Source organism: Schistocerca piceifrons, chromosome 4 (assembly GCF_021461385.2).
Source record: "Schistocerca piceifrons isolate TAMUIC-IGC-003096 chromosome 4, iqSchPice1.1, whole genome shotgun sequence".
NCBI lineage: Eukaryota > Metazoa > Arthropoda > Insecta > Orthoptera > Acrididae > Schistocerca > Schistocerca piceifrons.
In genome coordinates this window covers 585,689,005-585,708,684 of record NC_060141.1, presented here as the reverse complement: position 1 = coordinate 585,708,684, position 19,680 = coordinate 585,689,005, and the positions used below count along the sequence as shown (strand labels likewise).

Below are 19,680 nucleotides of genomic sequence, written 5' to 3'. Positions count from 1 at the left end.
TAGTGTGGGTAATTTACATGCCATGAGTCATGCTGCCTCAAGATATGCACAGAGTATCCAACTGTAATACTTGTCGTACAATGTTTAAATGTTAACATATGATTATAGCTCTTAATGAGTAGATTATGGCTGCATTTTTAATTTTTAAATTTGGTGAATAATTACATGAAAAACTGAAAACAAATTTTTGTTGGCCCTGAAAGTCGTAAGACAGGCAGCCTGCAACTGGGACAGTGCACCATGAACCAGGTTAGTTGGTTAGTAATATTGATACCCAACACTTTGGTGTCCCATGGACTTCACTGAACATTGCATCATTGCCATCATGAGTGTGAAAGGAGGTGGTGATACAGATTCCTGCTTCTAATTCACTGATTTATTGAAAGAATTTATTTACAGAATTTTAATGCAACATAAAAATTCTATTATTTCTCATTACTTTGCTCTTGAGAGTGTAATAGTATGCTGTATACAAATAAATTCAGAAAACTTGCTCAGTGTACCGCAGTGGCTAAAAGTGTACAAGATCAGACTGGGGGAGAAGGGGATAATAGGGGAGGTAATTTAACATGTTCTTTTCAAAGAAACCTTCCAACATCTACCATAAGAAATTTGGGGAAACCACAGAAAATAAAACTACAAGGCCAAACTGGGATTTGATCCACCACCTTCCCAAATGTGAGTTGAGTTTTACCACTGTGCTGCCTCACTTGGTGTGTTCCCATTATAAGTGTAGATATTTTGATGAAGTGACAATCTTTAAAAATTAGAATACTGGGATGTGTAAGTTCATGCATGGAGAATTCTGGTGTACCTGACCATAAATTAAATAACTGCTGGGTAGTATTTATTTTTGCAAGATGTAATTTTTAGTACTGCTGACAGACTCACTCACAACATAAAAATTCTATTATTTCTAATTTCTTTGCTCTTGAGAGTGTAATAGTATGCTGTATACAAATGAATTCAGAAATCTTACTGAGTGTACCACATGAAGTTATACTAACTTTTGGAACTATTACTTCATTCCTCAAGGAGGATAAAAAGGGAGGTAAAAAACAAAGGGCAACTCACTCAGACTCCAGGATGAAAGGAACCCGCATATTGAGGGGACTAGAGGAGACAAAACTTTGTCTACAGATGGCTCGCACTCATTCTGTGGTCCTAGAGAGCTGCCCATTCTTTTTATGCTTCTTCAACCCACTGTCTTCCCACTGAGGGATGCACTATTAATTCCAAAATCAAGGCTATTGTAGCATACTTTTATATGTGTTCATCATTGCTAATACACTTTTCACATCCTGAATGTAAGTGCTGGCCAGTTATTATGTCTCATAATTTATTAGAAATAGTATATCTTTTAGTCTATAGTCGCAGTTCTTTTATTTTGCCAACTGGCTACCAGTTTAAGTACACAGAACCATCCTCAGACCATTCCCTAGCGCGCAGGTGTCATGTTCACTTCCAAAGTAGGTGTTTCATATTTAACACTCCTACTATACTTGGGAAGTGAACATGATGACTGCATGTCAGTGGTTGGTCTGAGGATTGTTCTGTATACTGAAAAGGATTGTTCTGTGTACTGAAAATGGTAGCCAGTGTGCAAAACAGTATGTTGAGAATATTTCATAATTTATTAATTTAAATATCTCAGATAGGCCATCCTCTGCTGCATCCCAATGAAAAAGTTGTAAATATGAAACACATTAATGATCAACCTGTGCACCAATACAGCTTCTTTCTATGAAAATACCTCCTGTATGTTGACATAAATTAACAATGAAAGGAAGTCACTACCCTTTGAGATTGCTGGCTACTGCCACCAGCAAATCTGAATAACATACACTGGGCTAAAATCAGAAAACTTCTGTTAAGTTTACAACTATGAAAGTCTGAATAATATGAAAAGAGAAATTATATAATGCCCACTAGATTTTTTTTAATAAAAATCAATTTAATATGAAAAATACATGGTTTATTTACATATATTTCCCTTGAATGTAACATTAAAATCATTAAATATTTGAAATGTCTAATATTTCCTATTAGTTCATAAGCAAAATTCTCAGAAGAAGTTTGCATATATAACCTGTCTTAGAAGTTGTACATTTCATTCTATTGGCTAGTTATATTATATGAAATAAGATTTCAGTAGTATATAAATATATTCCTGAGTAGTTGAACACTTTCTGTGAGATTCAGTGCTGCAGTATATGCTCTTTGATTGACTTCTCACAAAATTTGTCATTTGTGTATTCACAAGTGCAGGTGCACACACAAAATTATGCTGGTGTATTTTCAAATCAGGAGCCAAATCTACTGCTGTTTGTAGCGTGTGGACCTATAAGCATATGTTAAAACACGTTACTCAGTATATTACAGAACAATATGCTTTCTACAGAATAATCAAAACACATCACTTAACTAACCTTTAATGATCCTATTAACTCTTGTTGTGATGCATTTCCACAAAGAATACATAAAAAAGTGCTCCTAAAATACCTCCAAGATGGGGACCAGCAATTGGTACCCACCAGTAATTAGCATACCTTTAAAAAAAAAAACATTCAGCTAATTCATGATCTCCCAAAACAGCAAATGTAATCAACAGTTATAAAAGCTTATGCATATTTATCCATCCAGCTATGTAAAAAAATACATAAACATAAAACAGATTAGTGCAAATTTGTTTTTGGTTGGGATCCACCTGCAGAAAACACCATTTTTTCTTCTTTTGCACAGACATGTTTTACTGAAGTTACAGCATTATCAGTGTTTTTTTTATTTTCTTTGTTATTACTACATGTTGTGCTTTTTGTGGTTTTTTATGTTTTGTGTTATAATTATTTTTCCTTCACAATTTGTCATTTTTTTCTGGCTTCCCCATTAACTTCATTAAAGAAAACTGCACTTTTTAAAGTTTAACTCTGACAGTGCCATGTTTGCTCCAGGTGGAGCCCATCCAAAAACAAATTTACTTGTAAGTAAACATTAACACAAATGCTTTGACCTTGAAATGAATAAATTAGTACATATTACATGCAAGTGCAGGCTTTCTCGGCGAATTTCATATATGAAGTCTTCACGGGTTGTCAGCCGAGTAGCGTCATCGTCTCGTACCAATGTTTCGATGGAATGTGTCTCATCCCCCCCCAAATGACACTTTGCCTGAAGATGATGGAGACATATTCCATCGAAATGTTGCTACGAGACGACGATGCTACTTGGCTGACAACCCGTGAAGACTTCATATATAGTACATATTACACTTTTCCATATTATTTTCATTGTTACACTTTTCCACATTAGTTAGAAATAGATAATGGCTCAGCAGCATATGTGGAAGGGCATACAGATTAATAATTGGGACAGTAGCTTGGCACCTTCCACTGTGAACACCTGCAACTGATAACTGTGGATGTCTTTATATGGAGGACAAAAAGAAATTGAATTCTCAGCTCAAAAATCAGTGATCAGACTATGAGGAATAATAACCACAGTAACAGAAAGAACAGAAATGAGATTATTGCAAAAAAAATATAATCAGGCTCAAAGACAGGAATGTCATTACTTGCATTGCTTTTCATAGAATTTTTATTCTCTTAGTGCTAATCTGGTAGGTTAACCTCTGCATCAAAGAGATCAGTTTAACTGTATTTAATTATATTTCTCCTTCTGACTCTTTTCTCCACTTACTGTATTTTTGTTAGGCATTATGTATGTGTCTTTCATCTATTCTTCTTCTTATGCGAACAGATCACAAAAACAATATTCATTGGCCTTTCTTTTAGTATAATATTCTTTCATGCACAACTAGTAAGTTTGTTTCTGCTGCTCTGTGCATGTCTGTTGTTTAGTCCCTCTCTCTTTTTCCTCAAAATGTCATTAATTTTAATATGGATTACACTATCAAACAAAATACAAAAAACACTAGGCAAAATAAAACAATGGGAAACACAGTATGGTATAACAACATTGAAATAGGGTAGATTCTACTCACAACAAAGAGGAGACATTGAGCAGCAGACAGGCATATTTAAGTGTTGGGTTGGTTTGTGTTGTTTGGGGGAGGAGACCAGACAGTGAGGCCATCGGTCTCATCGGATTAGGGAAGGATGGGGACGGAAGTTGGCCATGCTCTTTCAAAGGAACCATCCCAGCATTTGCCTGGAGTGATTTGGGGAAATCACAGAAAACCTAAATCAGGATGGCCAGACGTGGGATTGAACCATTGTCCTCCCAAATGCGAGTTCAGTGTGCTAGCCACTGCGTCACCTCGCTCGATCATATGTAAGGTAGATTCAAAAGTAGACTAAGCTAATGGAAAAAGTCTTCCTGAGACATAGAAAAACACACAGACACACATTCATACACATGCAACTCACACACATGTGGCCACATTCATTCCCAGGGCTCAATAAGGCAGTCAGGCATCAGCACCCTGAGACAACAGTGGCCATGAATGTATGAGTTGTGCATTTATGAATATGTTTGTGTGCTCATATTTCATTCATGGTAAAAATATAGAAAATAAATAGTTATGGGGATGGTGGAGCAGGATACAAGGCAGGAAGAGGGGCCTTATAAAACAGTGTGAGTTGACTTAATGGATCTAGCAGTTCAAACGAGCAGATATTGGAGGTTAGTGTGTGGGGTGGGGGAGGAGGAGGATACTGCTGAGGTAAAAACATGGAACAACATCTAGACAAGGATGTTAAGCAAGTTATCATCAGGTGTACAATGTTCATACAAGAAGAAAGAGAGCAGATGACATCATTTTTGATTAAGATAAGGGGTTTCTAGATTTGTGTAAAGTGTTTGACACAATCACCCACACTACACTTATTGATAAACTTGAAAGGTATAGAATTCGTGGATATGAAGCCAAGTGGATAAAATCATACATCAGCAACAGAAAGCAGTATGTGGAAGCAGAAACTGGATGCAGATCTGAAATCAGAAATATTAAGTATGACATGCCCCAAGGATCTGTACTTGGCCTACTTCTGTTCAACCTATTTGTAAACAATATTGATGTAAGCGAAAAAGATAAAAAAATACTATATGCATATGACATGTCACTAATGAATGTAGAAAAAATTCTGGAAACACTGGAAAGAAGTGAGTCTGTGTCAACAAATAACACAGCATAGTGGCTTATACAAAATGACTTAATTTTAAATCTAAAAAAGACAATGTTCATGGTGTTCACAAATAGAGAAAAGGAAGAACACACAGATATATTCATAGATGAAACGAGTCTGGAAGAAGTTACCACTATTTAATTTTTGGGGATTACAGTTGACAATAAGCCTCAGTGGAGTCAACACATAATGTTTGCTGTAAATTAAGCACTGCAATATCAGTTATGAAACAGCTTGCACATTATGCCAACAAGAAGCTTCTATGTACAGTGTACCGTGCTCTATTTGAGCCATACCTACAATGTGGAATTATTGTTTGGGGAAACCCCAGCAGCAAAAATACAAAAAGAATATTTACATCAAACAAGAAACAAAGAGACTCATGTAGAACTGTTTTCCATAGTCTAAAAGTACTGGCTTTTCCATTTCTATTCATTTACAAAACAATATCATTAATAAAAGGAAGTGCAGTACTAGAAAGAAATGCAGGCATTCATACATATGAAACATGAAATAAAGGCCAACTGAGAAGTATACAACACTGGCTGAGAGTTGCTGAAAGAGGTCCTCGATACTTGGGTGTCAAACTCATTAATTGCTTTCCAAAGAGTTTTTGCAGGACAATGTGAGCAAAAAGACATTCTAAAAACTTTTAAAGGATTATTTAATGGAAAAAGAATTTTATAGTGCAGAAGAGTACATGCATCAATGAATGAAAATGCTACTATTACTGTTATAGAGGTACTGTAACTAACTGAACATATTATGATATGTAAATAACATGAGAACATGAATACTGAGAGAAAAATGTAAATGTGAGTGTAATGTAGTATGTAAATAACTTTCAGGACTTAAAAAATGAATGAAAAATGTATGCAACATCATTATAAGTATTGCCACTTCGATGTATTAAATTGTAATAAATAGGTTAAATATGGCAATAAAATAGGTTTAAGTTGACTTATCCTATATTACAAGTACACACTTTGTACAAAATGTAATCAAATAGGACCAAATAAAAAATCAATCAAATCAGTGAAAAGTATTTTTCATAGAAGTCTGGTATGTTTAGAGGGTATTGTTTTAAGTTAAAGATCAAGGACCATGAATCAATCTTTTTCAAGCCTTATTACCTTCCAATGACTGACAAAGAAAAACATGTTGCATTACCACCATTATCAAACATTATCTTACACCTCTTGACTGTATTCTGTTGATGCAATGAAGATTATTAAAAGCTACTAGTGTAACATGAGTGTGACAGTCTTCACACTGCTGATGTACACTCTGCACTGGAGTTGGAAGCCTAATTTTTAACTCCTTTTCTAATGTAATGTGTGTTGTGAAGCTCGTTTGTATTTCTTACTAAAATGAGAAATACTGACCTATTACTTTACATGATCAGTTGACAAACTCGGATCCCGGATACTATCAAAACATTTAATTTCCGGATATGGTTTTTATCCTGAAAAATCATTAAATACCCTGCTCAACATATTAAGCAATCTGCAGGTGCAGTCCATGTGTATCACATTACACTGATTGTACTTTGCTTGCATAAATAATGTACAAACCTGGTTCAAAATATATTTCTTCAAACTCTTAAAAAGGTTAATTATTACTTTTCTGAAGTTGAAATAATCAGAAAGTTATGTTGTGTATGCTTTAACAGCCCTATAATTGAGAATAAGTGAGAGAGACCTGGTAGTCTGTAGTGGTAAAGGAATTATTTATGGCCAATGTAGTGTATCAGAATTGGAGCTTTCATACTTCAGTCCTTAGCAAATAAAGGTGACAAGGCATAGTAATTTAATATATGTTAAAGAATTGATGTGAATCCAAATGATATTATTTGTATAAAATAATATTATTGGAAAGCATATTTCATAAATGCCTTTGTTTTTTTTCTATTTTATGTTCGCAGTGCAAGTGATGCAATATGCTAATGACAGAATATTCATTGTTGCAGCCCCACTGTCACAGTTTACACAACAGTCAGCGATCACAAGAAGCTCCTGCCATTCACTGTTGGCAACCTCTGACTCTTGTGGATGGGACAAACGCATTGTAAAAATTTGAAGAAAATGAATGAATTTATGCATCTGTAATGTAGTAGGTCACAGTTTAATACTCACGTATGTTTTAATCCACATTCAATTCATACACACTTACAGAAAATACATAAGCATCTGTACCAGTGACAAAAATAAACTATATAATATAGAGAAAGTTTTTTCTGTTCCAACAAAGCGTGTCTACCTGAATGAAATATTAAGAAAAATACCAAAAGACAAAGAAATCCCTGTCAAGTATCATGCTAGAAACATAGAGATTACCTTTGCAAAAATGTTAAGTAGTGCTTGAGTACAGCAAGGCCATAAACATGATGGATGCCTGTGTACAGGGAGGCAGCATCAAGAATGAATGCAAAAGAGCCAGGTGATAGTGGGGTGGGGATGGTGGAAGGGGTGATGAAGCAAGTAGTTGGTGCCCTTGACACAGGACACTAGGTTTTGGGAAATGAGTTGCAGTTATTGGTCAATTCATTTATTAACCTTAACACATACAAGGATCACAAATAACTGAACTGAACATGGCGGAACAGCCAAAGATAAAGCTTAGAGTCCAAAGATGAATGCATATTGATGTTGGTGTCAATTTCAACTGCACAAAATAGCCCCCCCCCCCCCCCCCCCCCCCCCCGCAGTATGGAAAACTCTTGAGAGGTTGGGGGAGGGGGGGGGAGTGACTATGGAGTCGGCAGGGGTGGTTTGCGGGAGCCGTACCACGGTCACGGTCAGCTCAACAGTGACGTCGGGGAGCTGTGTGGGTAGATGTCGTGAAGGAAGGTTTGGCCACCGAACCTGGAAGTCGTTGAAGCAAGCCGGGCATTGTACTGGGCATGCTGGTCGTGCAGCGGCAGGTAGGCTAGCGGTTTGTGGGTGGAACAGAGCGACGACAACGATGTCTCCGGTGGGTGTGGCGAACACACGAAGCATGTCCAGGTCTACGTCGGGCGGGAGGCAAACACATTTCACCAGGTGGCAGGGAATGGCAGAGGTTGTGTCATGAGCACTTGATGAAGAGAAACACACAACAAACAGTGTATAATCACGCAGTATTATTGAGATATCGTGGATTATGTCTTGGGGGACAGGCACAAACACCTTGAGCGAGGGCACGCTCAAGACAGGGGGGGCATGAGAAACCTCGACAGGGCGAGGCAGGTGACGGTGGAGAGGTTGAAGGGACCAGTGAAGGGCCCGGCGGTGAGGGCGTGATCATAGGTAAGTTCAATGTGGGGAGCATGTGGTCACTCGAGAGAGTGCGTGAGACCGGAGTAGAGGGCGAGGTTGGGAGAGCTTGAAGATTGGAGTTGGAAGTCACTCGATCGAGTGTGTAAGTCCGATGTGGAGGGAGTGGTCAGAGCATCGTGAGCCACGACAGTGAGTGGCGTGGTCGTGGCCTGAAGGGGAGTGGAAGAAGGCTCGACATGAGCAGGCTTAAGTCTGTTGAGAGAGACTGTAACAGCTGAATCTTTCATCTGAATGGTGTTAGCTGAGGGCCGGAGAACTCAGTACAGGCCAGTATATGGAGGTTGGAGGGGAGCATGGACAGCGTCATCTCGGAGCATGATTTACTCACAATTGTCCAGAGATCTCGGGACATGAACCTCAGGGCAGGAATGGATGGCGGGCGGAGGGATATGGAGGTTGATGAAGTGGCATCTGACACTGTCCACGAAGGAAGGTAAGTCAGACTGAGGGAGAGAAGCGGAAGAGCTCACAAGTTCACCAGGGAGAACAATGTTCTGGCTGTATACGAAGTCAGCTATTGTGCCTTTGAGGTCTTCCTTATAGATCACACGAATGTCAAGTAGCACAAGGGGAAGGGCCTCCGTCTATAGAGAGTCGTGGCATCAAAGAGCCGCCTTGAAAGTGTGGTGCCAGCGCTCGACTAGCCCGTTACTTTGCGGGCGATATGCTGTGGTACGGCTGCGCCGGATGCTGCAAATGTTACAAATCCCGTTGAACAGGGCTGACTCAAATTGTCTGCCCTGGTCAGTCATCACTGGCTGGACATCCGAAACCCGATACCCATTACTCGACGAAGCTCGAGCAACAGTTTCTGCCGTAATATTGGAGAGGGGGACAGCCTCGACCCAGCGTGTTGTTCGGTCGATAGACGACAGAACATAACGATAGCCGTTAGAGGGGAAGAGAGGGCTGACAATGTCAATGTGAATATGCTGGAAACGCCAGGGAGGGATCGAAAAGGCGCCGAGGGGGAGTGAAGAGTGCCTGTGTACTTTGCAGCATTGGCACATGACGCAGGAGCGTGCCCATTGCTGGCAGTCCTTGTTGACATATCTCCACACAAAGCGCTCCGCTACGAGGCGGACGGACGCACGAACACCAGGGTGGGCTAAATTATGCAATGCGTTGAAGACAGCTCGACGGAACGTGGTTGGCACGAGGGGGCGTAACATGCCTGTACTGTCATCACACCAGATCTCACCAGAAATGCCAGGGAAGGTGGTGTGGATGAAGTGTAGTGAAGACGTAGAGTCTGAAATGAGGTTATGTGTTTCCTCATCGGCGGGTTGGGGTTAGGCAGTTCAGAGAGGTCTAACAGCAAATGGATGGCGTCGATTCATGAAAGGAAATCAGCAACTATATTGTCAGCACCCTTTATGTGTCTGACATTGGTGATGAACTGAGATATGAAGTCCATGTATCTGAAACGGCGAGGAGGCGGGTTTGTAATGGCCGCAGTCAAGGGTTTGTGGTCCGTTAAAACATAGAGAGGGCGTTCCTCAACGTCAGTCTTAAAATGATTATTCGTTTCATAGACCACAAGCAATTCCCTGTCAAACACGGAATATTTCCATTGTGCATTGGTGAGCTTGTGTGAGAAGAACTGCAGAGGCAAAGTTTGGCCGTCGAGTGTCTGGCTAAGGACAGTGCCGATGGCAGTATCGCTCGCGTCTGTGGTGATGAAAATCTGCGCATTGGGATGAGGATGCGCGATGGTGCATGCCTCAGCAAGAAGATTTTTGAGGGCAGTGAAAGAGTCAGTCATAGCAGGGGTCCATGGAACGGGCCAAGATCCAGAAGTGTTGGTGCCTGCCAAGGACTCCGTAAGTGGAGCCTGAATCTCTGCAGCCTGAGGTAGATGTCGACAATAATAATTAACCATCCCCAGAAAGCACCAGAGCTCTTTGAATGACGAAGGTCTGGGTAGGTTTAGTATTGTTTGTACTTTCTCAGGGGGCGGTGAAATGCCGTCGGCAGAGACCCAAAAACAAAGAAAAGTGACAGCGGGTTGATGTAGCTGCAATTTGTCCTGGTTGGTCTCAATGCCTGCTGCCGTGAGAGTGTTCATAACAGTTTGCACATGTCGAATGTTATCCTTGATGGAGGAGCTGAACACAAGAATGTCATCAAGATATGCAAAGCAGAATTTTAGGTTGAATAGCACTTCGTTGATGAAGCGTTGCCAGGTCTGGGTTGCGTTTTTCAGACCGAAGGGCATGAATCGAAACTGAAATAACCCGATCGGAGTGGTGATTGCTGTCTTCTTGATGTCTTCAGGTGCCATGGGTATCTGGTGGTAGGCCCGTTTGCAATCAGTGACAGAGAGTGTGGTCGCACCTGTGAGGGAACTGGTAAAGTTGGCAATGTTGGGTATGGGGTAGGTGTCCATAATTGTTCGTGTGTTTAGTCGGCGGTAGTCTCCGCACATGTGCCAGGTCCCGTCTTTCCTGTGCATCATATGTATGGCATAGACCAGCTACTGGCAGAGGGTTCAATGGCACTGGAGCTTAGTAGTTTGGAAATCTGATTTTGAGGTCGGAGAGGCGCTCGGGACAAAGTTGACTGGAGATGGGGGGACCTGGCATGAGGCGCAGCTTGTAAACCATGCCGTTGGTGATGACAGAAATGTTGCCGGTGGCACAGAAGGCAGTTTGTTTACAATATGTGGTGGGCGTGGCAGGCGAGGCGGGTTCGTGGTGTTCAGAGCCACTCGGCGGATCCAACAGGAGCCGTGGTGGTGAAGTGTACCAGGAGTCAATGCGACAAGATGGCCGCCGGCCTGAAGCAGTGGTACCATGGTCAGGTGAGCTTGGTAGAGCTCGTGAGCCATTAGTGAGTCCATTGTCCTAGGGCACAGCCTGTGGCAGCAAGGTCGCAGGCGAAACGCTTGGCGCAAGTGCACTGTTTGTGTTGTCAGTGGCGGTCGCACGGCAGCACGCAGGAGCCGAAGTTACGTAGTTTGGGGTGCTGTCCGCGAGGGGCGACGTAGGAGCCATCAGTTCAAAAACACATGACGCTCATCGCGCATGCGCACTTGCGTCCGGCCGAGTGTCAAACGCTGCCGTGTTAGGAGGGTGTGGCCCTGCGGAACTGTCAGTACATGTTATGGCAGTCTTCATAGCACAGTTGCGAGGCGTAGTGGGATGTAAACACACGGAAGCTCGATTTCTGGAATTGCAAGCAGGTTCGGCGCACTTAATGACCTTGCTTTGTCCTTACTTTAGTGTCTGTAATTCCTTTGCTGCATCAGAGAGCTGGAGCTGTGTTTCATGGAGTCAGAGGGAGAGCTCAAAGTTTTCCTTGCGTAGGTGAGTGAAGTGTTCAAGCTCGACAAGCTGGAGCTGTGTTTTGTGGAGTCGGCAGGAGAGCTCAAGGTTTTCCTTGCGTAGGTGAGCGACGTGTTCAAGCTTGACAAGGCACTTGTGCATGGTTTCTTGTAACATTGTCGACAGAGATGAGCATAGATGAGATGAGCCCGGACCGATGTGTCACGAGGGAGGGGGGAGGGGGCAGGGGGGGGGGGGTTGCTCGATGGAGCACAGGGGAAGTGAGTCTTGGACGGATGATGAAACACGGTGTCTTGCACTAGGTCCGGTGAAAGTTTGTGGTGTCACAAGAAGTCAATGCCTAGTATAGGTTCATCAATTTCGCACACTAAAAAAGTCCACTCGAGTTAGCAGTTTGCGGAGAGTGAGACAACGTGGGAAAATGAACCCGAGCATTGTAGTTTAGTTCAATTCACGGCTTGCAGTGAAGTATGATGAGGGTGGATGTTCGAAATGCTGACATAGGCAGCAGCGAAACATCGGCACCTGTGTCCACTAGGAAAAGGTATCCCAACAAAATGTCTTTAATGTAAAGTCGTCTGCAATTATCCGGTCATTCCCAGACAGAATGGAGCATTTGGGGGTGCCTGTCATGTTGTGCACAGGAGGTGGCACCTGAACCTGTCTGTGATTGGCGTTTGGGAAGTAGCAGGGTGGTCTGCAGTTCCGTGCCGCCTCACCAAACTATGTGTGGAAGTAACAGTACAGGTAGTGCGGTTGCGTAAGGTTCGTTGCCATTGGTGGTGGCCGAGGTTCGGTGGCCACAGAAAGTTCAGTTGCAGGAGGGGACGTGACCGTGGGCTGAGCTGGTGACATCCCAATTGCTTGTTTACTGCTTCCCGGAGCGAGCGGAATGGTTGGCACAATATGGCCCTGGCCACGTCTGGATGCAGGGCGATGAGCTTGAACCTGAGACTTGTCAGGTCGGCAGTGGCTGGCGAAATAGAGCAGTGATGCATCGTGTAGCTCGTCAGCAATTGTCATTCTTTTCTCGACAGGTTCAGGAGACCTTTGAGCCAGAGAAAAGTGGATGTGAGGAGATAGTTTATCTGACCAGATGGCGAGGAGAGCTGTGTCAGAGAGTAGATTGGCGCTGACCAGGGCACGTAGCCATCTCCAGAGCTGGGAAGGTTTGTCATTGGCTAGTTGCTCGACATGGAGCACTTGCCATATTGCTGCCTCAGTTAAGCATGCAAGCCGATGTAGAACTATCTTTTTGGCTAGAGTGTACTGGGTAGTTGAGTCTGGGGCGCCAACCAGGTCAGCAGTCAAGTCCTCCCAGTCATGCAGGTGGGTGATGAGGCACAGAAACCTGGTTGAGTCGTCGAGTTTGTAATGGTCGAACACATCGTCCACAATTTTGAACCAAGTTGTTGCTCTGTCAGGATTAAATGGCGGCAGTGTCGGTAAGCATTGTAGAATGTTCGGCAGAAAAGGTTGATCTGAGTTCGTCGGGGCACTGCCAGAATCAAGCTGTTGTTGCTGTAGTATTCCAGGAGTGTGCCTCCAGGGGATGTGGCAACAATGGCTGTTTGGGTGGCAGTGCGAAGGTGACACGTTGCGGTTGAGCGCGATCCATCACAACATTGTAGAATGTTCGGCAGAACAGGTTGATCTGAGTTCGTCGGGGCACTGCCAGAATCAAGCTGTTGTTGCTGTAGTATTCCAGGAGAGTGTGCCTCCAGGGGATGTGGCAACAATGGCTGTTTGGGTGGCAGTGTGAAGGAGACACGTTGCGGTTGAGCGCGATCCATCACAACGCGGAATGCTGACGCGGGTGAGACACCATAATGTGTCAATTGCAGGTGTGGAAGCTCAACACATTGCGGGTGTGTTTGGATTGATGCGTCATGAAAGACCGACGCAGATGAAGCACCGAGATGTGCCAAGAATGGTAGCGGAAGCTCGACTGGAGCCGGTGCGGGGCGACAGGTGAGAAAAAGTTCAAACTTTGAATATGCAAGTTAGTCTGCGGAAAGCTCGGCGTATGATCAGAGCCGGGGCCACCTGTGTTGCAGGGAGGCTGCAGAGGTGTGGGCTGTCCAGAAGCACAGTGTGGGAAATGATATCAAACGTGGGATGGAATGTGTGAATGTTCATTGTTCATAGTCACTCCACTCAAAACGGTGTGCGGATAAGGTGAATGGCGTGGCACAAAACACTGAGGTGTAGCAGTGGGACGGAGGTGGAGGTCAGGCACAGATAACAAGTTATTGCTCCTGTTGCAGGCCGAGGTATCAAAGTAGGAAGGCATGTGCTGATGCTGAACTGAGGCAGGTGAGGGTGTGGTCAGATGCTGAGGAGGTAGACCTGTGAACGAAGCACTTCCAGTGATGTGGCAGGTATCCGTGTGGTACTGCACAGATTGCGGCGTGGCAAATCGTTGTCCTGGCGGTAGTAGGTTGTCCGACGAAGCATTTGCAGAAACCTGCATTGGTCCCGCACTTCACAGAGATCCGTAAGAGGTAACTGCACAGTCGATGAGGGAGGGCACATGTGGCAGGAACAAAGGCGTTTGATAGCCGGAGTCATGCGCACTCCTAACCTCACTTATTGTTACAGGCTCGAAAACGTCTGGCGAAATCAGTGGAATCATCGAATGAGAGGCATCATGTTGCAGTCCTGGTGAGTGTACATCACCCGCATCACGATGCATGTCGATCACATAATCCGGCGTTAGGCGCTGGGCCAAAGCCATTGTTCGAATGCTGTGTCAATGTAATACACGTGAAAATAACCAACGCCGAGGTCGCGGACACAGTAAAACAGCGAAAACGGAAGACGTTACAACTTCGGGTCACCAGTGTGGAGGATTAGTGGGTTGGTTGCACCAATAATCACACCCATTTATTAATAGTTCATTTATTAACCTTAACACATACAAGGATCACAAAGAACTGAACTGAACATGGTGGAACAGCCAAAGATAAAGCTTAGAGTCCAAAGATGAATGCATACCGATGTTGGTGTTGATTTCAACGGCGCCACAATAGTGATCAATTGTAATGGGGCATTTTGCAGTTTTAGGAAGCATTTTTGAAGGTGGCTGAATTGGAGGTGTTTGAGATGTGGGAGAAGATAGATTCAAGGGAAAGGTTTGGGATGAGCCTGGATACATGAGTACAGCTTGGTGGCTATGATGGACTCATGAGATGGTATCAGTTTGGTTAGACTTGTAAGTTAAAGAATCAAACGGACATGCTGCCAGGTAATCACTGTGATTCATCACAACATGACCGTGGTGGTGCCTTTGTATACAGGAAGTATGAGCAAATCAGACTCCTTCCTCATTCTTGTCATTATCAGATATGTGTCAATTTGTGTGGAAAAAAAAAAAAGCCATTACGTTAATGCCTAAGCTTGTATGACCTCCTATATTTTCACATTTTTAATTCAGATGATACAATAAAGCCAACATGATTCCACATAGAGTATGTGAAAAAACTTGTCATTCTACTAGTAGCAGTGTACTATTAGTCACTGGAGGAGTGAAGTGTTCCTGATAACTGGAAGAGACTGCAGGTCATTCCTATATTCACGAGGGGTGTTGAACAGATGCACAAAACTATAGGCCTATATCTCTGATGACAATCTGTTGTAGAATTTTGGAACATGCTTGTGTATGACATTTCTGAAGACTGAAAATCTCCTTTGTAGGAACCGGCATAGGTTTTGAAAACAACAATGATGTGAAACACAGCTCACTCTGTTTGTCAGTGAGACCTGGACTTCTGGGAGGCATTTGATACAGTTCTGCACTGTTGGCTATTTTACAAATATGAATGTATTAAATATCAGATCAACTGTATGATTGGATTCAAGAATTTCTAGCAAACAGAAAACAACATATTATTCTGAATGGAGAAAAGTCTTACGATGTGAAAGTAACTTCAGACATGCCCCATGGCAGTGTTATACAACCATACCTTTTCACAATATGTATACATGACTTCACAGATTATGTTGGAAGTTCCATGAGCCTTTCACAGATGATGTTGTTGTATACAGAGATGTTGCAACACTAGAAAGTTGTAGCAAAAGGAAGATCTACAGAGGATCTACACTTGGTGCAGAAAGTGGCAATTGACCCACAACACAAACAAATGTAACACATTGTGAACACATAGACAGAAAGACCCTATACTGTATGATTCCACATTTGCAGGAGAGTGAATGGAAGCAGTTACTTCCACAAAATATCTAGGAGTATGCATATGAGTTGGTTTTAAGATGATTCTTTGGAAGAACCATCAAGAAATATACTCCATCAACAAAGGAGGTAGCTTACCAAATACTTGTTTGACCAACACCTGAATATTGTTAATCAGGATAGTATCTGTACCAGATAGAACTGATAGAGGAAATAGAGAATATCCAAAGAGGAGCAGTATTTTTCATTTAGTAAGCATAAAGTGTCACAGAGATGCTCAGTCAACTACAGTGAAGATGCTACAAGAGAGGTGTTCTGCATCACAGCACGGTCTACTGTTAAAGTTCCAAGAGTGTACATTTCTACATGAATCAACCACTGTGTTGCTTCGTCCTGTGTACATCTCACAAAAAGACCATCAAGATAAAAATAGACATACGAGCCCAATGAAGGCTTACCAGCAATTGTTCTTCTCACAAACCACATACAACTGGAACAAGTAAAGGGGAAAGTGACATTTGTACACAAAGTACCCTCTGCCACACACCATGGGGTGGCTTGCAGAGTACAGATGTTCATGTAGACACAGAAAGCATTATGTTATTAAATATGAAGGTTATACTTGTTCTAAATAACACTACTACACATTTTCACTGTTCCTTTCAATTTGGGTCTCAAAACTGACAACATGCAAATAAAATACACAGAATTCTTGGTAACAATGGCTTCAAAACTTATATTATTCTGGACACTTATATAGATTACTAATCACAATTAATTCACTAAATTTGAACATTGTAAGTACAACAATATAGAAGTTACAATTTTTTTCATTTTTACTAAAATGTTAAGAAAGTCTTGTGGCAAATATCGTAACTCTCCCCTCCCCCACCCCTAACATATATTTTTTTCATGTACTATGCTCCTGACAGGCAGGTTTAACTGATCACATCATGTGTTCTTTGTTGTTCCCATGATTAGGAGGAAACTGACAGACCACACAACGGACATATTTTTGTTTGAGAAAAATAAATAGAATCACCTCAAAAACAAGGAAGCTATACGTTTCTTCTGAAGGGACCTCAATGGTCTTGTTTGTGATTTAAATTTGTTGAAGAAACTGGATGAGCATTTAGCTTCACAATTAAAAGAACGGAATATTTTTCTTTGCTGCATGAAAGTGAGTGTTTAGCATGACCAATATGTAGTTTTGTCTGACTATTTCTCTAATGAAGGTGATATGATATTTTGTAATGATATTGAGTTTATTATGGAGTGCAACAGCATGAAGTCAATGTCACAGTGCAGAGGCATAACTAGGGTGAAGCCATGGACAATGACCAGCCTGATCAGCAGAAATGAGAGTTTCCACACTGAGCTTCCATGACTCAATGGCTGTGTCACTCACCAACCTCCAGGAAGTTTCTGCAGTTTGACCCACTACTGTGTGATGACACCATGCCTTTGTCAGTGGTCCCTGTTTGACACATTGCTGCTTCACAGAGAAATACAATGGCTTTCACACAGTAAGCCCCAGACAGCTGCCTTTAAACCCACATGGTGTCAACCCATCACCGTCAAGCAGCTGGGCAATAGTTTAACATCCAGCCTGTGCTGGACAGTGCTGCGGCAATGATGCAGTCACCACAGCCATCACTGGGTTCTGAACCTCTGTCCATTGCCTGACCACCTGAGTGCTTGGACAGCTCTGCACTCTGCCACCTTCACAGGCTACAACATTGGGGTGCAGCCACCCCCACATCTTCTGAAGTTTTACACAGGACTCCTTTGTCCTGGGGATGAGACACAGTCTTCCATATTCTAGGTGACATCATCTGATGCCAGCTGTCTTGACGTAGACTGGATAACACGGAACTTCCATTGACACAGCAGTTGCATGACCACTGGGAGATCAACACACAGGAAGATGTCATGTTGGTGTATTTGTCATGTTTGCCAGGGATCAACACTAGTGGCATCAAAGACTGATGAATGTAAATAAACAATAGCAACTAGTTCTCTGTAATCTGCTCCCCCCCCCCCCCCCCCCCCCCCCCTCTCTGCCCTGCCAGCTGCCTTCTTCTGCAGTACTGTTCATATATTGTTTGTTCATAGATTTGTAAGTTGACTAACCTGGTTTCCATAGTCTCTTCTCATTGCTTCTTTGGTAGCATACCACTCTGCAGTCATAAAGCTGAAAGGCCTTAATGAGTACTGGGCTGTACACAATGCCACAGTATTGATTTCAATTTTCCATGCATTTATTATCCTCAATTTTCTATTAATGGCTTAATGACCAGCTTCTCAACTTCATAAGATCAATAGCACTCAAGCCAGGTCAGCACTCACAAACAAACAGCAGTCCAGTGGCAGAATACAAAAAATAAATTGCCAAGAAAATAAATTACAATGTTACTGAAGCACACTTTTTTAGAAAAACTCTCCAAGAATCAATAGTAGCACTAACAAGACACTAAAACAAAATGACTATGTGTGACACAAGGTGCAGTCCATATTTACTCTATATATCACAGTTCACATACTGCCTTGCAGTAATTTATCAGAGGAAAGTGCATAGTAACATTCATTTAGTCCAGTTCTTAATAAAAGTTATCACATGCAGCAAACACTTGTTCCACAGCCAATGGTGGTCAGGCTCTCCCACCAACAACAACACAATTCAGCAAAAACATTCTCCAGACTGAATTAAAGTCTTAGGCACTGATATTACTGAGTTTCCATGGATTCTATACTCATGTTTTCACAGACTAGTTGCACATTGTTGTTCTGTAAGTAATTGCTAGGAGCGTACTAGACATACTTGTTGGTCGTTTGCTCACTCAACTGGAAGTGACTAATTTGAGTGATGTCCAACTATATAAAAACTGAAGTATGAACAAATTGTTATTTCAAAAATCACACAACCATTTGAAAAACTGCTATTTTTGGATTTTGCTACTCAGGATGGACTTTTAGTATAGATAAAAATTTGGTTTGTGAAATATGTGGTGCTCTAGCAATTTCGAAAAGTTTGGGAACTATTTTATGTTTACCTTTCAGAATACCCTTTTTGTGAGTACAAGCAGCATATTGAAATTTACAGTAAATTAAGGAAAAATATTAATAAATGGCTTAATCAATTAATGAAGTTCATAGAAATCAGGACAACAAAAATATAATGGCAAAAGTCAGAATCTAACAAGCAAAGAGGCAAAATCTCGAACTGAAAATGTAACTCCTTCTGAACTTTACTGTTAATTATTTTGTAAGTCAATTAGTTTCACAGAATTTGAACTATGTCACTGAAAAGTCATAATGCCAGTCCTCATAATTAGTGGTCACACTAAGTCTAAAAATACATATGAGCTCGAATGGTATCTGCTGAACCACACTGTAGTACAATGTTTAATTATCTGCTTTTTTTGATTGGCAACACTTTCATGAAAACTACACACATACATCAGTTACCTAAGTAATTGTATGCATGCAGGATGAAGATTAGAGGAAGAACAAAAAATTCAGTTATTATCATTAGTGGACATCATAACAGATGGTGTAAGTCCAACTTGCTATTTCTCAGATTCCAGTAAAGTTAGTTTGAAAGCAGTACTTCTCCACAATGAGAACATATTTCCTTCAATTCTGATAACTCATGCAGTTAATCTGAAAAAGACATGTGAGAAACATAAGCTGCTACTCACACTTATCTAGTAAGAGACATACATATGGTATATGTGTGGAAA

At 41.9% G+C, this 19,680-nt stretch overlaps 1 long non-coding RNA gene across 1 annotated transcript; it reads right to left on the bottom strand.

Annotated features, from left to right (window-relative positions):
* Nucleotides 1-1,999: 1,999 nt before the first annotated feature.
* On the bottom strand, nt 2,000-18,142 carry LOC124796269. Its single transcript, XR_007016735.1, has 3 exons — nt 18,071-18,142; nt 2,430-2,549; nt 2,000-2,341 (listed from the first exon to the last, which is right to left on the bottom strand). It is a non-coding gene; the product is annotated as an uncharacterized LOC124796269 (long non-coding RNA).
* Nucleotides 18,143-19,680: the final 1,538 nt, after the last annotated feature.